General features: G+C 51.3%; 4 non-coding genes across 4 annotated transcripts; all 4 read right to left on the minus strand.

Annotated features, from left to right (window-relative positions):
• Window positions 1-1756: 1756 nt before the first annotated feature.
• Window positions 1757-1828, minus strand: TRNAG-CCC (transfer RNA glycine (anticodon CCC)). Its single transcript has one exon. It is a non-coding gene; the product is annotated as a tRNA-Gly (tRNA).
• A 1517-nt stretch (window positions 1829-3345) lies between these two features.
• Window positions 3346-3417, minus strand: TRNAG-CCC (transfer RNA glycine (anticodon CCC)). The gene has a single exon. It is a non-coding gene; the product is annotated as a tRNA-Gly (tRNA).
• Window positions 3418-4944: 1527 nt separating this feature from the next.
• Window positions 4945-5016, minus strand: TRNAG-CCC (transfer RNA glycine (anticodon CCC)). Its single transcript has one exon. It is a non-coding gene; the product is annotated as a tRNA-Gly (tRNA).
• A 1526-nt stretch (window positions 5017-6542) lies between these two features.
• On the minus strand, window positions 6543-6614 carry TRNAG-CCC (transfer RNA glycine (anticodon CCC)). Its single transcript has one exon. It is a non-coding gene; the product is annotated as a tRNA-Gly (tRNA).
• Between the last annotated feature and the right edge of the window lie 9745 nt (window positions 6615-16359).

Raw genomic sequence — 16359 nt, forward strand, 5'->3', positions numbered from 1 at the left:
AGTTGAGAAGTCTTTTCTCACATAGCTAGCACAAGCCTGCGCTTTTCCTTGCTTGTAGCGTGGAAATGACAAATTGGTTCTCAGAAGAAAAAACAAGAAATATTATAGCAGAGGATGGTTTCGATCCATCGACCTCTGGGTTATGGGCCCAGCACGCTTCCGCTGCGCCACTCTGCTCCCTTGTAAAAGTGTTCTCTTTATGCAGAGGAGGAGCTTTCAGCGAAGTGGCGAGGGATTGGTGGGTCTCGCTCCTCATTTGCCTAAGCATGCTGCAATGTATGCTGGGTGCAGAAAATCTTCATCTTCTCGTCTCACAGTCAGTCATAACTGAAAGTGCAGACCCTCTTGGGAACTAGCAGTTTTAGGCCTTTACCAAGATAGCAGCTCTCTAACCCTCTCCTCTCTCTTTGATCCTAGCGCTAGCATGCTCAGGATTTGATTTTAACTGGGAGCCAGAGATCTACCCGGTGAGGGCGAGGCTTTTGAGCGTTTGGGAGCGTTCGGGACGTGAGGACGTTGGACAGGAAATGTTGCCATCTTGAAATATCCAACCTTCCTGCTGTCATGAGAGGCTCTTTCCATGGACATCTGCCTCTTGGAGTCCTCTCAACTTGCTCTCTGATATAACATTTTGTGAGCTGCAGTTACATCCGATGGCTACAAGGTGGCGCTGCATTCAGGTGAGAGAACAAGTGTGCACAAAATCGTTGGGGACTTTTGCCAGATTCATCGGTGGATCTTGCCTACTTTTATTCACATGCTAGATATTGCCTAGAAATGCTTTTTAATATAGAGATGCTACAGTTAGAATGTCTAGTCGGGGTTCAGCTCGCTTCCGCTGCGCCACTCTGCTCCCTTGTAAAAGTGTTCTCTTTATGCAGAGGAGGAGCTTTCAGCGAAGTGGCGAGGGATTGGTGGGTCTCGCTCCTCATTTGCCTAAGCATGCTGCAATGTATGCTGGGTGCAGAAAATCTTCATCTTCTCGTCTCACAGTTAGTCATAACTGAAAGTGCAGACCCTCTTGGGAACTAGCAGTTTCAGGCCTTTACCAAGATAGCAGCTCTCTAACCCTCTCCTCTCTCTTTGATCCTAGCGCTAGCATGCTCAGGATTTGATTTTAACTGGGAGCCAGAGATCTACCCGGTGAGGGCTTGCCCGGTGTGAGGCTTTTGAGCGTTTGGGAGCGTTCGGGACGTGAGGACATTGGACAGGAAATGTTGCCATCTTGAAATATCCAACCTTCCTGCTGTCGTGAGAGGCTCTTTCCATGGACATCTGCCTCTTGGAGTCCTCTCAACTTGCTCTCTGATATAACATTTTGTGAGCTGCAGTTACATCCGATGGCTACAAGGTGGCGCTGCATTCAGGTGAGAGAACAAGTGTGCACAAAATCGTTGGGGACTTTTGCCAGATTCATCGGTGGATCTTGCCTACTTTTATTCACATGCTAGATATTGCCTAGAAATGCTTTTTAATATAGAGATGCTACAGTTAGAATGTCTAGTCGGGGTTCAGCCCTTTCATTGTCTACCGCCCGCAACATATTTATTACCAGCACATGTGAGTGGTGACTCTGCTTTTTGGAAAATAGCATCTAATAGGACAATGAATGTAGCAGATGGGGCGATCGAGATGCCTGCCTAAGTATTTCATTTTTTTTTAATTTAACGTCTGATTAATCTGTTCATGATATTTCCGTTTTGTGACATGTTGCATTGAAACAAATCCTGCTTGGAGAACATATAAAAATTTGCACTGCATTGGCCGGGAATCGAACCCGGGTCAACTGCTTGGGAAGCAGCTACGATCACCACTATACCACCAACGCCCTATGATGTGGTTGCTCTCGGTTCTAAAGATTACAACCCCGAGTTCAATGACTATACTTGCACCAGTTTCAATGGTGCATTTGGTTTAGATACCAACATGAAAAGCAGTAGAAAGTTTCTTGTAGAGGGTAAGGAACTGGGGATTGAAACCAAGGCCAAATCTGTGCAGAAGAGAAGAAATGGAAAGCAGTAGTACAAATAGTGGAAATGAACATATTTAGGCAGCATTGGAAGCAAAGCAGCGAAGAGAAAGAGAGTGCCTTCCATGAAATGCCCAGGAGAATGATAAGAGCAGAACGAAAAGGCAAGAATGACATTCAAAGCATGCCCAGAAAAACGTGTGACGGTCCCACCAGTCATTTATGCTTATAATTGGGTATCTTTACTTTCAAAGTATGGGGTTGATCCTTTGGCGATCACTCTCTTGTATTTCAGCAGAGACAGATAGTTGAGAAGTCTTTTCTCACATAGCTAGCACAAGCCTGCGCTTTTCCTTGCTGGTAGCGTGGAAATGACAGATTGGTTCTCAGAAGAAAAAACAAGAAATATTATAGCAGAGGATGGTTTCGATCCATCGACCTCTGGGTTATGGGCCCAGCACGCTTCCGCTGTGCCACTCTGCTCCCTTGTAAAAGTGTTCTCTTTATGCAGAGGAGGAGCTTTCAGCGAAGTGGCGAGGGATTGGTGGGTCTCGCTCCTCATTTGCCTAAGCATGCTGCAATGTATGCTGGGTGCAGATAATCTTCATCTTCTCGTCTCACAGTCAGTCATAACTGAAAGTGCAGACCCTCTTGGGAACTAGCAGTTTCAGGCCTTTACCAAGATAGCAGCTCTCTAACCCTCTCCTCTCTCTTTGATCCTAGCGCTAGCATGCTCAGGATTTGATTTTAACTGGGAGCCAGAGATCTACCCGGTGAGGGCGAGGCTTTTGAGCGTTTGGGAGCGTTCGGGACGTGAGGACATTGGACAGGAAATGTTGCCATCTTGAAATATCCAACCTTCCTGCTGTCGTGAGAGGCTCTTTCCATGGACATCTGCCTCTTGGAGTCCTCTCAACTTGCTCTCTGATATAACATTTTGTGAGCTGCAGTTACATCCGATGGCTACAAGGTGGCGCTGCATTCAGGTGAGAGAACAAGTGTGCACAAAATCGTTGGGGACTTTTGCCAGATTCATCGGTGGATCTTGCCTACTTTTATTCACATGCTAGATATTGCCTAGAAATGCTTTTTAATATAGAGATGCTAGAGTTAGAATGTCTGGTCGGGGTTCAGCCCTTTCATTGTCTACCGCCCGCAACATATTTATTACCAGCACATGTGAGTGGTGACTCTGCTTTTTGGAAAATAGCATCTAATAGGACAATGAATGTCGCAGATGGGGCGATCGAGATGCCTGCCTAAGTATTTCATTTTTTTTTTAATTTAACGTCTGATTAATCTGTTCATGATATTTCCGTTTTGTGACATGTTGCATTAAAACAAATCCTGCTTGGAGAACATATAAAAATTTGCACTGCATTGGCCGGGAATTGAACCCGGGTCAACTGCTTGGGAAGCAGCTATGCTCACCACTATACCACCAACGCCCTATGATGTGGGTGCTCTCGGTTCTAAAGATTACAACCCCGAGTTCAATGACTATCTTGCACCAGTTTCAATGGTGCATTTGGTTTAGATACCAACATGAAAAGCAGTAGAAAGTTTCTTGTAGAGGGTAAGGAACTGGGGATTGAAACCAAGGCCAAATCTGTGCAGAAGAGAAGAAATGGAAAGCAGTAGTACAAATAGTGGAAATGAACATATTTAGGCAGCATTGGAAGCAAAGCAGCGAAGAGAAAGAGAGTGCCTTCCATTAAATGCCCAGGAGAATGATAAGAGCAGAACGAAAAGGCAAGAATGACATTCAAAGCATGCCCAGAAAAACGTGTGACGGTGCAACCAGTCATTTATGCTTATAATTGGGTATCTTTACTTTCAAAGTATGGGGTTGATCCTTTGGCGATCACTCTCTTGTATTTCAGCAGAGACAGATAGTTGAGAAGTCTTTTCTCACATAGCTAGCACAAGCCTGCGCTTTTCCTTGCTGGTAGCGTGGAAATGACAGATTGGTCCTCAGAAGAAAAAACAAGAAATATTATAGCAGAGGATGGTTTCGATCCATCGACCTCTGGGTTATGGGCCCAGCACGCTTCCGCTGCGCCACTCTGCTCCCTTGTAAAAGTGTTCTCTTTATGCAGAGGAGGAGCTTTCAGCGAAGTGGCGAGGGATTGGTGGGTCTCGCTCCTCATTTGCCTAAGCATGCTGCAATGTATGCTGGGTGCAGAAAATCTTCATCTTCTCGTCTCACAGTCAGTCATAACTGAAAGTGCAGACCCTCTTGGGAACTAGCAGTTTCAGGCCTTTACCAAGATAGCAGCTCTCTAACCCTCTCCTCTCTCTTTGATCGTAGCGCTAGCATGCTCAGGATTTGATTTTAACTGGGAGCCAGAGATCTACCCGGTGAGGGCTTGCCCGGTGTGAGGCTTTTGAGCGTTTGGGAGCGTTCGGGACGTGAGGACGTTGGAGAGGAAATGTTGCCATCTTGAAATATCCAACCTTCCTGCTGTCATGAGAGGCTCTTTCCATGGACATCTGCCTCTTGGAGTCCTCTCAACTTGCTCTCTGATATAACATTTTGTGAGCTGCAGTTACATCCGATGGCTACAAGGTGGCGCTGCATTCAGGTGAGAGAACAAGTGTGCACAAAATCGTTGGGGACTTTTGCCAGATTCATCGGTGGATCTTGCCTACTTTTATTCACATGCTAGATATTGCCTAGAAATGCTTTTTAATATAGAGATGCTACAGTTAGAATGTCTAGTCGGGGTTCAGCCCTTTCATTGTCTACCGCCCGCAACATATTTATTACCAGCACATGTGAGTGGTGACTCTGCTTTTTGGAAAATAGCATCTAATAGGACAATGAATGTAGCAGATGGGGCGATCGAGATGCCTGCCTAAGTATTTCATTTTTTTTTTAATTTAACGTCTGATTAATCTGTTCATGATATTTCCGTTTTGTGACATGTTGCATTGAAACAAATCCTGCTTGGAGAACATATAAAAATTTGCACTGCATTGGCCGGGAATCGAACCCGGGTCAACTGCTTGGGAAGCAGCTATGCTCACCACTATACCACCAACGCCCTATGATGTGGTTGCTCTCGGTTCTAAAGATTACAACCCCGAGTTCAATGACTATCTTGCACCAGTTTCAATGGTGCATTTGGTTTAGATACCAACATGAAAAGCAGTAGAAAGTTTCTTGTAGAGGGTAAGGAACTGGGGATTGAAACCAAGGCCAAATCTGTGCAGAAGAGAAGAAATGGAAAGCAGTAGTACAAATAGTGGAAATGAACATATTTAGGCAGCATTGGAAGCAAAGCAGCGAAGAGAAAGAGAGTGCCTTCCATGAAATGCCCAGGAGAATGATAAGAGCAGAACGAAAAGGCAAGAATGACATTCAAAGCATGCCCAGAAAAACGTGTGACGGTCCCACCAGTCATTTATGCTTATAATTGGGTATCTTTACTTTCAAAGTATGGGGTTGATCCTTTGGCGATCACTCTCTTGTATTTCAGCAGAGACAGATAGTTGAGAAGTCTTTTCTCACATAGCTAGCACAAGCCTGCGCTTTTCCTTGCTGGTAGCGTGGAAATGACAGATTGGTTCTCAGAAGAAAAAACAAGAAATATTATAGCAGAGGATGGTTTCGATCCATCGACCTCTGGGTTATGGGCCCAGCACGCTTCCGCTGCGCCACTCTGCTCCCTTGTAAAAGTGTTCTCTTTATGCAGAGGAGGAGCTTTCAGCGAAGTGGCGAGGGATTGGTGGGTCTCGCTCCTCATTTGCCTAAGCATGCTGCAATGTATGCTGGGTGCAGAAAATCTTCATCTTCTCGTCCCACAGTCAGTCACAACTGAAAGTGCAGACCCTCTTGGGAACTAGCAGTTTCAGGCCTTTACCAAGATAGCAGCTCTCTAACCCTCTCCTCTCTCTTTGATCCTAGCGCTAGCATGCTCAGGATTTGATTTTAACTGGGAGCCAGAGATCTACCCGGTGAGGGCTTGCCCGGTGTGAGGCTTTTGAGCGTTTGGGAGCGTTCGGGACGTGAGGACATTGGACAGGAAATGTTGCCATCTTGAAATATCCAACCTTCCTGCTGTCGTGAGAGGCTCTTTCCATGGACATCTGCCTCTTGGAGTCCTCTCAACTTGCACTCTGATATAACATTTTGTGAGCTGCAGTTACATCCGATGGCTACAAGGTGGTGCTGCATTCAGGTGAGAGAACAAGTGTGCACAAAATCGTTGGGGACTTTTGTCAGATTCATCGGTGGATCTTGCCTACTTTTATTCACATGCTAGATATTGCCTAGAAATGCTTTTTAATATAGAGATGCTACAGTTAGAATGTCTAGTCGGGGTTCAGCCCTTTCATTGTCTACCGCCCGCAACATATTTATTACCAGCACATGTGAGTGGTGACTCTGCTTTTTGGAAAATAGCATCTAATAGGACAATGAATGTAGCAGATGGGGCGATCGAGATGCCTGCCTAAGTATTTCATTTTTTTTTAATTTAACGTCTGATTAATCTGTTCATGATATTTCCGTTTTGTGACATGTTGCATTGAAACAAATCCTGCTTGGAGAACATATAAAAATTTGCACTGCATTGGCCGGGAATCGAACCCGGGTCAACTGCTTGGGAAGCAGCTATGATCACCACTATACCACCAACGCCCTATGATGTGGTTGCTCTCGGTTCTAAAGATTACAACCCCGAGTTCAATGACTATCTTGCACCAGTTTCAATGGTGCATTTGGTTTAGATACCAACATGAAAAGCAGTAGAAAGTTTCTTGTAGAGGGTAAGGAACTGGGGATTGAAACCAAGGCCAAATCTGTGCAGAAGAGAAGAAATGGAAAGCAGTAGTACAAATAGTGGAAATGAACATATTTAGGCAGCATTGGAAGCAAAGCAGCGAAGAGAAAGAGAGTGCCTTCCATGAAATGCCCAGGAGAATGATAAGAGCAGAACGAAAAGGCAAGAATGACATTCAAAGCATGCCCAGAAAAACGTGTGACGGTCCCACCAGTCATTTATGCTTATAATTGGGTATCTTTACTTTCAAAGTATGGGGTTGATCCTTTGGCGATCACTCTCTTGTATTTCAGCAGAGACAGATAGTTGAGAAGTCTTTTCTCACATAGCTAGCACAAGCCTGCGCTTTTCCTTGCTGGTAGCGTGGAAATGACAGATTGGTTCTCAGAAGAAAAAACAAGAAATATTATAGCAGAGGATGGTTTCGATCCATCGACCTCTGGGTTATGGGCCCAGCACGCTTCCGCTGCGCCACTCTGCTCCCTTGTAAAAGTGTTCTCTTTATGCAGAGGAGGAGCTTTCAGCGAAGTGGCGAGGGATTGGTGGGTCTCGCTCCTCATTTGCCTAAGCATGCTGCAATGTATGCTGGGTGCAGAAAATCTTCATCTTCTCGTCTCACAGTCAGTCATAACTGAAAGTGCAGACCCTCTTGGGAACTAGCAGTTTCAGGCCTTTACCAAGATAGCAGCTCTCTAACCCTCTCCTCTCTCTTTGATCCTAGCGCTAGCATGCTCAGGATTTGATTTTAACTGGGAGCCAGAGATCTACCCGGTGAGGGCTTGCCCGGTGTGAGGCTTTTGAGCGTTTGGGAGCGTTCGGGACGTGAGGACATTGGACAGGAAATGTTGCCATCTTGAAATATCCAACCTTCCTGCTGTCGTGAGAGGCTCTTTCCATGGGCATCTGCCTCTTGGAGTCCTCTCAACTTGCTCTCTGATATAACATTTTGTGAGCTGCAGTTACATCCGATGGCTACAAGGTGGCGCTGCATTCAGGTGAGAGAACAAGTGTGCACAAAATCGTTGGGGACTTTTGCCAGATTCATCGGTGGATCTTGCCTACTTTTATTCACATGCTAGATATTGCCTAGAAATGCTTTTTAATATAGAGATGCTAGAGTTAGAATGTCTGGTCGGGGTTCAGCCCTTTCATTGTCTACCGCCCGCAACATATTTATTACCAGCACATGTGAGTGGTGACTCTGCTTTTTGGAAAATAGCATCTAATAGGACAATGAATGTCGCAGATGGGGCGATCGAGATTGTTAGACCTGGCGATCTCTGGTTGGCTAAGGCTTGCGCCAAAGCCAGGCAGAAACCACCACTCTAGTCAGGGCTGGGGAGTTACACGCCAAAGATAACCCCTGCTCACCCCCTTGGTAGCTTGGCACGAGCAGTCAGGCTTATCTCTGAGGCGATGTGTAAAGCGTTTGCGCGCGCACCCAGCAACAACACCCAAGGCCCACCACAAAGGAAACTCCACACAAGGTATTCTATAAAAATAGCCTTTGTATTATACACAACACATTAGATAAAAACACACACTTTACAATGTGCCAACAGGCACGGGCAGAATTTACAAGGGATTATGTACAAGACAGGGCCACCTGGACCACTGTCAGGAAATAGCACTTTTAGATATTTAGCACATAAAATATATAAAATCACTGTAGCACAAAAATAAACTGTATAGCACACAACCAGTACTTACTGGTGTCGGGGAAGTACCACCTACGTAACCCTAACTACTTTAGGAGACTGTCACGCAGGGAACTAGGACCTCACTAGCACCACCTGTACTAGGAGAAAGCAACAACCACCTACGTATCACAATACCTGTAGGGGTAATAGAACGTTACACATGATGCCTAAAACATTCAGAGGTGTAGAGCAATGGCACATGACGCATCAAAACACATTCAGAGGTGCAAGGAAGGAACACACATGATGCATAAAACATTCAGAGGTGTAAAAGCAATGGCACATGATGCATCAACACACATTCAGAGGTGCAGGTAGGAACACAATTGCGCAAAACTCCTATGCCACCACCTGTGGCAGTCCCTGGGCCAACTGGCCTGGAAGGGGCTAGGACGCCCTGTGTTCAACAAAGTTAAGCTGCGCCAGCTGCGCAGACTAGAACAGGAATGGTCCCCCACCTAAACGTGGCAGCTGCCCACTAAGTGCTGGGCAGCTGGAAAGCGAACTTCAGGCACTCTGCGTGCCTCTGGAGCCCTCTCTGGGCTCTGTTCATTCAAGATGTGCCCCCTAGAGCCTTCGTGGCTCAGCACAACGTTGGAGCCTCACTGGGCTCGAGAAACAACAATGCCAGCTTTTGGAGCCTCACTGGGCTCGAGAAACAATGTGCCAGCTTTTGGAGCCTCCCTGGGCTCTCTCGCAGTACCCCCGGTCGTTGGAGCGTCACTGCGCTCTGCGTTGGAGTCCCTCTCTGGGACTCGCATCACCACAATGCCCCCGTTCGTTGGAGCGTCAACGCTCGAGGTGCTCAGGCCCCCTAGAGCCCCGCAGGCTCTAAATAACGTGGGAGCCTCTTGGGAGAATCAGCCGGACTGGGACCGGCACCCACAGGCACACGCACGGAGTCCCCCAGCCCTCCTGACTTACCGGGCTGCTCGCAGGGGACTCCCGCGCTGTCTCCGCTCCTCTTGGTCCGCTCCACGGAACCGGCAGCACTTCTCTCCTCCGTCCAGCGCGGGGTAGGCTCCCGCCTGGATCCTCGCGTCTCCGACCGGGCTGCAACCGCGGTGCTTGGCAGGAGGCGGGGTAGGCTCCCGCCCTCCTTCTCTGAGTTCCGGTTGTCCCGGAGGCCCGCCCCCAGGCTTGCCTGACTTCCGGTCACGAACCGGGCTGCAGCGGTGATCTCGGTGATTAGAGGGGTGGGCTCCCTCCGTAAATGCAATCCTCGGCGGGGTAGGCACCCGCCGCAGCGATACGCAAATAAGCGGGGTGGGCACCCGCAAGCCGAATCAAAGCGCTTCACAGCGCTACACGGGGAGCCAGTGCTCGTAGCGCTACAAGGATCCTCAGAGCGCTCCCAGGCTCTGAGAGACAGCCAGTCCAGAAAAACAGCGCGCCCAGCGCTAGGAAGTCCAGAAAGCGCTCCCAGGCGCTACAAGCACTGTTCAGCAACAAAAAGGTCCTCCAGAGAGCAGGGGGCAAAGGCTGGGCCCAGAGCCAGCTCACAGGGCCCTCCAGCAGGGAGGCAGTCCCCAGTGGCGGTCTCTCCTGGCGCCCAGCAGCAGCAGGCCCCCTCTCAAGTGGATCCTGCAAGAGAACACTCTCTGTGGGGACACAGCCCCTTTTTATACATTACAAGGCTTTGTCTAAGGTGCAGGGAAGGGGCGAACCAGTTCCAGCAGGTTCCTGAGCACTTTGTTTTGCTCAGCCCCTCTCCCTATTCACTGGCAGGGCTAGGGTCATTAGACGCACCACAGGGGCCGGCGCCAGCATTGTGTGGGGGAATCCCTGTCCTATTCAGGACCCAGGTACACTCCTCCCCAGCCATCAACATGCTAACTCCCCATTCACCACTGGGTGACTCCTCCTGACTCTGGGGGATTCCCTAGTCCGTCACCTGACCTCACCAGCCAATCGCCAGACAAGCCACACATTTCAGACTGCACACTGAAGTGCCCACTTCTAGAAGTGGCACTTCCACACCAGGTACATGCACGCCGCACACATCAACGCGCAGCATTCACTCCCACGAGTCCGCACATACCAAACACGGGCCTGCACACCCCACGCATCAGGAACTACGGGGACACATACATTCCCCCATGCATTCCTATGGGAGGGCAGGCCAACCTCACAACACGCACGCACTTTACCCTGGGACACAGCGGTAAAGTGCGCAGAAGTCACTAAAATCACTAAACCAAGTCACCATATTACGCAAAAAGTTTCGGGGTGAACCGGCCAGAAGGGCCAAGTCCAACACAACCCCCTTCCAGCCAAAACGCAGGGTAGATCAATCACCACCGTGATGGACTTCCCTGCTTGGGGCGATAGAACACGGACGCGGGCCCGCCACTGCCGGGACACCCTCCTGTTCTACGCCACGGTGAACCCCTGGGGTTTCTTCTCAAACCACTCTCCGGACCAACTGGGCTACCCCACTGGTACTCCCAAGCTGTCCGCGGCCAAGACCAGGCCCTAGGCCACCCAGGTGCCACTGGTCCTTGCCTAACCACAGAGTGGGGGGTAGTAACCCCTGGCACATAGCAGCCATTCTCCACTCTACCCCTCATCAGGGCAGTTCTAAACTGCCACTGATCCTCCAGCCTAGGGCCCGTACCCTCAGGCTGACCAGAAGTCGCGGGTGAGGCTCTCCTCCCCCTACCTCTTCTCCTAGGGTTCCGCCCTCTCCTCCTCTGAGAGGCACCCTCGTAACATACCTCACCAACCAGCTCAGGACCCCTCCCTGAGAACTGGTCTACCAACCTAGGGTTTAACCCCTCAGGTTGCACCGGGGTCAGAGGTGGGCTCTCCCACCCTCTGCACCCCCTTCCAGAGTCCTGCTCCCTACCAACTGGGGCGGTCCCTCTGGAAGAAGAACCGGTCAGGACACTGGTTACAGTAGTCAGACCCTTCAGGTCAGGCTGCTCCTGAACCTGGCCTTCCAACCTCCGGTCTAAAACCTTTGGTGGAATAATTGCCTGGCACTCCAGGACTTCTGGGGACTTACACGCCATCCCCCTGAGGCTGACACATGACCCATGTGTCGTGTGACTGTCTGTCTGGCGCAGATCTCCCGTCCCCTGTCCACCTGACAGTGCGCAAAGATCCCCCAGAACAGAAGTGGCGCCACCCGGGTCCCCCCAAGAAGATCTAGCCCAACTGGCTAGTCCCTGGTCCACTGGTGCACCCACTGGGAAACTCATCCCCCAACCACTCCTCACGCTGGACTCCTGTACCCTCCCTACCGGAGCGGTACTGCCAGCCTCTAGAACCACAGGAGCCCTGCTTACAGGCGCTCCAGGTCCTCTACTCACTAGGTGATCCTCCTCAAATGGGCTAACAGGACAGCCTAGGTCCCCAACTTGGTGTTCCCTCCTGAAACCACCCAAGTCCTGAGGCAGGGTTTCGTACGTCCGGGGACCCTCGGTCACCCACTTACTCCCGCTCCACTGAGCCAGGCTGTAAGCCCCTACACCCTCCTCGCTACTCTGGGACCTAGCTGGGCTACACGGAGCCTCTTCCACCACGCTGGGCTGGAAGGTACCTGAACCACAACTGGAGTCACTAGTGTGGGAAGAACTATCCCATTCCTCATCATAACTGGGGGCCTGTTCCCATCGGTCTGCTTCCGCTGCCAGCTCCCACGGATCAGTGTGCCCCCATGCTAACAGGTGTTGGCGCAACTCGGGATAAAAACTACTGGATAGCTGCTCTCTGATGACCAGGCCATACAGTTCGTCAAAATCCTCCTTCGTGTTAACCCTTACCCAATCAAACAGTGCATCATCGCATTCCTCCACAAACTTCTCCCAAGACTGGTGAGGCAGCTTCTTCCTGCCCCTGAACCTCAACCTACATTCCTCCTCCCGGGAACTAGGTACCATACTGGGGGAACTGGGAATGGGACTCTCCGCACTGGTCTCTCTATTGCTGCCACCACTGGACTCAACCCTCCCTGGGGAGCCCAGAAAACTACCACTGCGCTCTGGGGACAACTTACCCTCCAGAGCTAATCTCTCCCTGGCGAAGGCCCTCTCAGCCTCCGCCATCCTCTCCTGCGCTAAGACCCTCTCGGTCTCCAGCTTCTTCTCTGCCATAGTCAGCTGCGCCATCCCCCGGGCATGCTCCAACCTGAGCTTCTCCATGGCCAGCTGATGCTCCCTCTCTTCCCTCCTATCTACCCACTCCTCTGGGGACAGGGAAAGGGATGGGGTGCTGCTCCTGACACTGGACCCAGCAAGGGACTCCCTATCTATGGGGTCTTCACTCTCTACTGGCGTCCCTGTCAGGTAACCTTCCTCCCCCTCAGATTCCTCAGGGCTCCCCTCAGACCCACCACCCTCTCGGCGTGCGGCCCGGGCCCTATCTTCCTCGCTGCGCTCCCGCTCCCACTCCTCCTTTTGCCAAAGGATCAGGTTGTCCCTCAGTTTGGACTGGGTATCTGACTCACCCACCTCTATGTCCCTCTCCTCACAGAACCTTGCCAGCTCCAACCTACTGTACCTAAACAGACTACAGAAGTTAAAAGCAGGCTCCATTTTGGCGGACGTTCCTGAGAAGAGTTCAACACAAGGAACCTGGGGGTCGGAGCTACACAGGAGTACACAATTCACAAAAGGTTTCAGTGAGCTCTCTATCCTGGAGAACTCACACTCACTGTCTAGTGCCCCACACACCATCCACACACAACCCTCCCCTCGGACTGGTAAGGCAGTTTCTACCACCCCTGATCCCTCAACCTGACCACCACGTGACACAGGTACCAAACTCTGGGCGCAGGGCGGGGGACCAATGTACTGGACACAATAACACAATGATACCTTCAGGAGAAGAAATAAAGGAACTTCAAAACAATAATCCCTAAAATGTGATTTATCTAATGCAGAGTTTTGTGGTGTAGCCAGTCGCTGCTGCGGTACAGCGCAAACGCAAGTCCAAATCCCACCGCTGATCACCAATGTTAGACCTGGCGATCTCTGGTTGGCTAAGGCTTGCGCCAAAGCCAGGCAGAAACCACCACTCTAGTCAGGGCTGGGGAGTTACACGCCAAAGATAACCCCTGCTCACCCCCTTGGTAGCTTGGCACGAGCAGTCAGGCTTATCTCTGAGGCGATGTGTAAAGCGTTTGCGCGCGCACCCAGCAACAACACCCAAGGCCCACCACAAAGGAAACTCCACACAAGGTATTCTATAAAAATAGCCTTTGTATTATACACAACACATTAGATAAAAACACACACTTTACAATGTGCCAACAGGCACGGGCAGAATTTACAAGGGATTATGTACAAGACAGGGCCACCTGGACCACTGTCAGGAAATAGCACTTTTAGATATTTAGCACATAAAATATATAAAATCACTGTAGCACAAAAATAAACTGTATAGCACACAACCAGTACTTACTGGTGTCGGGGAAGTACCACCTACGTAACCCTAACTACTTTAGGAGACTGTCACGCAGGGAACTAGGACCTCACTAGCACCACCTGTACTAGGAGAAAGCAACAACCACCTACGTATCACAATACCTGTAGGGGTAATAGAACGTTACACATGATGCCTAAAACATTCAGAGGTGTAGAGCAATGGCACATGACGCATCAAAACACATTCAGAGGTGCAAGGAAGGAACACACATGATGCATAAAACATTCAGAGGTGTAAAAGCAATGGCACATGATGCATCAACACACATTCAGAGGTGCAGGTAGGAACACAATTGCGCAAAACTCCTATGCCACCACCTGTGGCAGTCCCTGGGCCAACTGGCCTGGAAGGGGCTAGGACGCCCTGTGTTCAACAAAGTTAAGCTGCGCCAGCTGCGCAGACTAGAACAGGAATGGTCCCCCACCTAAACGTGGCAGCTGCCCACTAAGTGCTGGGCAGCTGGAAAGCGAACTTCAGGCACTCTGCGTGCCTCTGGAGCCCTCTCTGGGCTCTGTTCATTCAAGATGTGCCCCCTAGAGCCTTCGTGGCTCAGCACAACGTTGGAGCCTCACTGGGCTCGAGAAACAACAATGCCAGCTTTTGGAGCCTCACTGGGCTCGAGAAACAATGTGCCAGCTTTTGGAGCCTCCCTGGGCTCTCTCGCAGTACCCCCGGTCGTTGGAGCGTCACTGCGCTCTGCGTTGGAGTCCCTCTCTGGGACTCGCATCACCACAATGCCCCCGTTCGTTGGAGCGTCAACGCTCGAGGTGCTCAGGCCCCCTAGAGCCCCGCAGGCTCTAAATAACGTGGGAGCCTCTTGGGAAAATCAGCCGGACTGGGACCGGCACCCACAGGCACACGCACGGAGTCCCCCAGCCCTCCTGACTTACCGGGCTGCTCGCAGGGGACTCCCGCGCTGTCTCCGCTCCTCTTGGTCCGCTCCACGGAACCGGCAGCACTTCTCTCCTCCGTCCAGCGCGGGGTAGGCTCCCGCCTGGATCCTCGCGTCTCCGACCGGGCTGCAACCGCGGTGCTTGGCAGGAGGCGGGGTAGGCTCCCGCCCTCCTTCTCTGAGTTCCGGTTGTCCCGGAGGCCCGCCCCCAGGCTTGCCTGACTTCCGGTCACGAACCGGGCTGCAGCGGTGATCTCGGTGATTAGAGGGGTGGGCTCCCTCCGTAAATGCAATCCTCGGCGGGGTAGGCACCCGCCGCAGCGATACGCAAATAAGCGGGGTGGGCACCCGCAAGCCGAATCAAAGCGCTTCACAGCGCTACACGGGGAGCCAGTGCTCGTAGCGCTACAAGGATCCTCAGAGCGCTCCCAGGCTCTGAGAGACAGCCAGTCCAGAAAAACAGCGCGCCCAGCGCTAGGAAGTCCAGAAAGCGCTCCCAGGCGCTACAAGCACTGTTCAGCAACAAAAAGGTCCTCCAGAGAGCAGGGGGCAAAGGCTGGGCCCAGAGCCAGCTCACAGGGCCCTCCAGCAGGGAGGCAGTCCCCAGTGGCGGTCTCTCCTGGCGCCCAGCAGCAGCAGGCCCCCTCTCAAGTGGATCCTGCAAGAGAACACTCTCTGTGGGGACACAGCCCCTTTTTATACATTACAAGGCTTTGTCTAAGGTGCAGGGAAGGGGCGAACCAGTTCCAGCAGGTTCCTGAGCACTTTGTTTTGCTCAGCCCCTCTCCCTATTCACTGGCAGGGCTAGGGTCATTAGACGCACCACAGGGGCCGGCGCCAGCATTGTGTGGGGGAATCCCTGTCCTATTCAGGACCCAGGTACACTCCTCCCCAGCCATCAACATGCTAACTCCCCATTCACCACTGGGTGACTCCTCCTGACTCTGGGGGATTCCCTAGTCCGTCACCTGACCTCACCAGCCAATCGCCAGACAAGCCACACATTTCAGACTGCACACTGAAGTGCCCACTTCTAGAAGTGGCACTTCCACACCAGGTACATGCACGCCGCACACATCAACGCGCAGCATTCACTCCCACGAGTCCGCACATACCAAACACGGGCCTGCACACCCCACGCATCAGGAACTACGGGGACACATACATTCCCCCATGCATTCCTATGGGAGGGCAGGCCAACCTCACAACACGCACGCACTTTACCCTGGGACACAGCGGTAAAGTGCGCAGAAGTCACTAAAATCACTAAACCAAGTCACCATATTACGCAAAAAGTTTCGGGGTGAACCGGCCAGAAGGGCCAAGTCCAACACAACCCCCTTCCAGCCAAAACACAGGGTAGATCAATCACCACCGTGATGGACTTCCCTGCTTGGGGCGATAGAACACGGACGCGGGCCCGCCACTGCCGGGACACCCTCCTGTTCTACGCCACGGTGAACCCCTGGGGTTTCTTCTCAAACCACTCTCCGGACCAACTGGGCTACCCCACTGGTACTCCCAAGCTGTCCGCGGCCAAGACCAGGCCCTAGGCCACCCAGGTGCCACTGGTCCTTGCCT

The sequence above is a fragment of the Triturus cristatus genome, chromosome 11 (assembly GCF_964204655.1).
Source record: "Triturus cristatus chromosome 11, aTriCri1.1, whole genome shotgun sequence".
In the NCBI taxonomy this organism is placed as follows: domain Eukaryota; kingdom Metazoa; phylum Chordata; class Amphibia; order Caudata; family Salamandridae; genus Triturus; species Triturus cristatus.